Genomic DNA, 6,000 nt, shown 5'->3' on the forward strand with positions numbered 1-6,000 from the left:
TCGACGTAATGGGAGGGTTATGAACCCACGGGATCGCCACATGGGTTTGACTGAAGCCCAGAACGTCATTTCTAATGATGGGGTCGATGATTCATTGTCTTTTAAGCCAACAATAGAAGATGTTGACAAAGATAAGTGGATTAAGGCCATGAACTAGGAAATGGAGTCAATGTACTTCAATCAAGTTTGAGAGCTTATGGATCATCCTGATGGGGTAAAACCTATAGGGTGTAAGTGAATCTATAAGGAAAGCGAGGAGTAGATAGAAAGGTGCAAATCTTTAAGGCTAGACTCGTGGCAAACGGTTATACCCAGGTCAAAAGAGTGAACTATGAGGAAACTTTCTCACCTGTTGTCATGCTCAAGTCTATCAAGATACTCCTATCCATAGCCACATTTTATGATTATGAGATATGGAAAATGGACGTCAAGACTGGCTTTTTTAATGGTAATCTTGAGGAGACCATATATATGGCTCAACCATAGGGGTTCATAGTTCCAGATCAAGAGCAAAGAGTTTGCAAGCTTAATAGGTCCATTTATGGGTTGAAACAAGCGTCTATATCATGGAACATTAGGTTTGACAGTGCGATCAAATCGTTTGGCTTTGATCATAATGTTGATAAACCTTATGTTTACAAGAAGATCATCAACAACTCAGTAGCTATCCTGGTACTGTATGTGGATGATATTCTACTCATTGGGAATGATGTAGGATTTCTGACTGACAATAAAAAGTGGCTAGCTGCCCAGTTCCAAATGAAAGTTTTGGGTGAGGTGCAATATATTCTAGGGATCCAGATCATTCAAGATCATAAGAACAAGAGGTTAGCCTTATCTCAAGCATCGTACATCAATCAAATGTTGATCAGGTACAGGATGTAGGATTCCATGAGGGGTTTGTTACCCTTCAGGCGTGGAATTATTTTTTTCTAAGGATTAATGTCCTAAGACACCTCAAGAAGTTGAGGAGATGAAATGGATTCCCTATGCTTCAGCTGTTGGAAGCTTAATGTATGCAATGTTTTATACTAGATCCGACATTTGTTATGCAGTAGAGATTGTTAGTCGTTATCAGTCCAATCTAGGATTTGATCACTAGACAGCAGTCAAGACGATCCACAAATATCTTCGAAGAACAAGGGACTACATGCTCGTATATGGAGATAAGGATTTGATTCTTACAAGATACACAGACTCTGACTTTCAAACTAATAGAGATTCTAGTAAATCTACATCAGGGTCAGTGTTCATTGTGAATGGAGGGGCTGTAGTGTGGTGAAGCATCAAGCAAGGATGCATTGCAGACTCCACTATGGAAGCCAAATACGTAGTCACTTGTGAAGCAGCTAATGAGGTTGTTTGGCTGAGGAAATTCCTTACAAATTTGGAAGTTGTTCCAAATATGGATTTGTCGATCACCCTTTATTTTGATAACAGCGGGGCTGTGGCAATTTCAAAGAAACCTCGGAGTCATCTTCGAGGCAAGCATATCGAATGGAAATACCACTTGATTAAGGAGATTATGCATCGCGGTGATGTGATAGTGACGAAGATTGTGTTGGAGTACAACGTTGCTGATCCATTTACAAAAGCTCTCATAGCTAAAGTATTTAAGAGTCACCTAGAGAGTCTGGGTCTATAGGACATGTAACATCTTGTCTAGGGCAAGTAGGAGATGATACTAGGGTATAGAGTATGCCCTAGTTTATTGTATATTGTACTTGTATTTATCATATATTGTACATTAGTCTCCCAAGGCATCAGGACAAGTGGGAGATTGTTGGGATTGGTGTCTTAATTATCCCGGGATCTCATAGTTTGTAAACTGTACACATTGTTATGAATAAAATAAGAGTTATTTTATTTGGCATTTATTCATATCCAATAAACCAAGCTCCATGGTTATTGTATGTAAACTTAAGCATGTATATGAAATATACAAGTGGATCATGTCTTAAGTGATAACCTAAAAAGGTCTGTAGTATAAGGATTAAGGAGGGATACTTTATCCTTGTGACACTAAGGACACGATCCACTTTGTAGAGGTTTGCAGGTGTTGTGAACTACCACAGATGGTAGATCCTGACCATTAATGTGGAGACATACGAGCGGAGGTGTCCTATCCAAAAAGTTTGTATAAGATCGGACCACGAGATGACACCGTTGATACTTGAGACTTACATCTCACCTAAATGAACATAGGTGACATGACCGCAATCCTTAGTGTTTTAGGAACTGCTGCCTTTGAGGGCATTCCTTTGATTAGTATGGGTGAGAGTGGTCAGATTGTCAACATAGCATGCCTACCTTTTTGAGGATTTGTCTGATTTGGGAGCTGGTAACTCAGTTACACAAAGTGGAATTCACTCATTCCCCAAAGCAAGGGTAAGTAGAAAGATTGCTCCCTTAAGGGTTGATTCGAGGTCTTGAATATAGTGGCCACTATTTCTCTTTGGAAGAGAGGAATCAGTCATAGTAGAACTATGCCTTATGTTCATTAGAGGGATCAGTGGAACTTAAGAAGTTAGATGTAACTATAGGGGCATAACGGTTATTGGCCCAACTGTACTTACGAGCGATTTGTGAAGGGTTATCACACTGTTGATTGGTTGATATGAACACAAAACATATCTGTAGTAAGGAGAGTGCAACTATTGGTCTTTAGTGGAGTGCCCGACAATTAACAGATGGTAGATCTTATAACTAAAGAGTTTGTCAGTTATTCACGTACCGTTGAAGCTTCAAGCTACGGGTCCATAAGGTCCCCTTGGTAGCTCAATGAATTGAAGTTGAGAATCAGTTCTTGGTGTAGATTTGAAATGTTCAAATTGACAAGAGGAAATACGATTATATATAATGTGATCGGTGTGATATTATGAGATACATTAAGTAGAGGATTAATGTAAATGATATTTACATTAAGTACCATGAAATAAAAAAAGAACTATGGTTTATATATTTCATGAGATGAAATATTAAGACTATAGGTTATAAATATACTATGGTAAGTTGGTTATCATATATATTTATAATAATATTAATTATTGGATAATTATATATTTTTCTCTAATAACCAATTGAGTGGGAGTTTATTGGTGGTTTTACGGTAACCGTGAGATAAAAAGGAAAAATGTTTTCCTAAATGTAGTAGAGCTTCTATTCTCAGAAAAATTCACGGATTGTTGTCAAGTGAGAATTGTTGTCACCAAACGATAGCTGAAAGAGAGACTAAACGATTGGGAGTGACACTATGCGATAGTTCACTCAGCTGGTCGTAGCTAGACGATCGAAGGGCATTTGCTATACGATAGCTTGCCTTATTTTAAATGATCGAGCAGTCGTCTATATAATAAACTCCTGTCATCTCTCTCTTGCTCAATCATCTACACGATTGTTATTCCTTCGATCTCTTCCTCTAATCAAGTCCACAATGAGCCCACACTTCTGGATTCTCACACTGAGAATACCAAAGTAGCCATTGTGGTGGTGTCTTACTCAACTCGTTGGAGTCGAGGTTTTGGAGGCCGTTCATTGGGTTCGTGTTTGCTGATTGATCGTGTTGTGTTGCAGTCGTAGTGTTCGAGCGTTCGTGTGCTGCTGTCTTGGTGACCGAACGAGCATTCATGATCGACGGAGGTTGAAGCATGAGTCTTCAAAGGTATGATACTTTATCCCTTGATCTCTTATGTAAGCATGCTGTAATTTTGTATTGTGCATGACTTGTAAGTTTTCGTTTCTTGATGTAATTATGTATGTTCAAATACGAATAGAATTTGGAACGATCATTCCGCTGCTCATGGAAATCCTCATGTCTGATTTCTTTCAGTTAGAGGAAAAACATTAGAAATAGTCCCATTAGACGACCCTAAAAGGAAAGACTAAGCAATCTCCGAAGGGTGACATTGACCTTACTTCTTGTGTGCTTAGCTAAATTATACAATTACTGTACTAATTTAGGCATTAGAATGTGGTTAAGCATCGGAATGTGTTTGGCTCGGTACCGCACTAGTGTAAGGATTTTTTACGCAGGTCAGCTTGAAAAGCCATACTAGATAAGGAGAATCATGTTGAAGGTCAAACCTATAAGTGGCCCATAATGACAACGAAAGCAGACAAGATTCAGCACAATAAAATAAATTATTTTTTTAAGAGAAAATGTCAAATTATACCCCAAAATTGTGAAGGTATATTGATTAAAGTTATGGAGTAATTTGTATCAATTTAAACATGAATTTGTGAGTATATCAATTTACATCATTCTTTATGTTTTTTTTTTCCTTTTTTTTAGACATCATTCCTAAACATTGAATGAGACTTATAATTATTTTGATTACATTTTTAAATTGTCGAAATTAATTTAGACCCATTATTAAGATTACCTCGAATATTGTCTGTGTCTCAATTCTTACACCTGTTAGATTTCTTCAAATGCCGGATCAACAAAATTGACATTTTTCACGGGAAATCCTAACAAATAGTCTAAATCAATTCGCTAAAATTTTCTTTAGAAATTTTATCAATACAATTATAACTTTCACGGAACTTAATTAAGAGTATATATTGAAACGATTTTAGAGTTTAAATAGATAACATTATTAGTACATGTGTTAATTGAAACAACCCTAAAGTTCACCATATAAATTTATATTTTATAATTTTGTAAATATTGCTTAAAAATATTAAATTCCTGATGGTTTAGTAAAAATTAGAATTTAATCTATATAATTTAATTAAATTCTCATACAAATATTTATGAGAACTAGTTGGAACTACGTGTGCTATACGTGTCTCATAATGTGGAAAATGAAATGTAAATGTATAAGTTAAAATAAGAGTATTATAGATATAGAACATGATGAAGTAAATTTAATTATTTAATGAGCTAATAATTCCAGAGAACTATCAAAAGATGTCTCCCACAAAAAAGAAAAAATGATTTTTTATCGGTTTAAATCTTTGATATTAAGAGAACAAACTTAAAAAATAAAAGCAAACCACTTTTCTTATAATTAAAAACCTATTTCCATTATATATTTTACCTACTATTCTATTTTTTCTTAAATTTTTTTTTTTAAAAATAATATTCAATAAAAAAAAAATCTCAATCTCAATCTCACACAATATAAAAATTAATTAAATAAAAATAAATATAAAGAATATTTTTTTCATATACCTCCTTCTTCTTCTCACCTAGTTTATGACTACACTTGTTAAAAGGAAAAAAAAAACAAAGCACATAATGTTAGAAGTTTAGTGAACAACAATAGAAAAAGTAGTTTAAAGTAGAGGTAAGTAGGGCAGGCCGAAAAATTGAGCCAAACGACCGAAACCAGTCAAAGAGAAGGTGTTCGTATGAGGTTTCTAGAGAAACTTGTTTCACGGAATTTGAACTTTTGTATTTGTATTAATTTCAGTACAATCTCTAATACATATTCCTTTGATGCTTTGAAAATAAACTTTAATTTTTAAGCTGGTTAATCTTCTTGGATGATCGACCTTTGGGCTTGTTGATCTTCTTGGATGATCGGCCTTTGGGCTTGATGATCTTCTGGGATAATCGGCCTGTGGGCTTGTCGATCTTCTTGGAAGATCGACCTTTGGCTTTAATGATCTTCTGGGATGACCGGTCTTTGAGTTTGTTGATTTTCTTAGATGATCGGCCTTTAAGCTTGTTGATCTTCTTGGATGATCGACCTTTGGGTTTGTTGATGTTCTTGGATGATCGGCCTTTGGGCTTGTTGATCTTCTTGGATGATCGACCTTTGGGGTTGATGATCTTCTCGGAGGATCAAAGTTCGCACGAAGCTTCTATAGAAATGTATTTAGTGGAGTTGAACTTGTGTTGATGTAGATTTGATACGAATATGGTTTGATCTCTAGTACTTAATCCTCTGATTTTGTCTCGGTTGAATGCGTATGCTTGATGTATGGAAGTGGAGCATGTAGATGTTCTTGAGGTTAGGAGTGTACATGAGCTGGGTTAGGTCGGGTTGTAAG

Source organism: Benincasa hispida, chromosome 5 (assembly GCF_027475165.1).
Source record: "Benincasa hispida cultivar pf3 chromosome 5, pf3_genome.v1.1, whole genome shotgun sequence".
Lineage (NCBI taxonomy): Eukaryota > Viridiplantae > Streptophyta > Magnoliopsida > Cucurbitales > Cucurbitaceae > Benincasa > Benincasa hispida.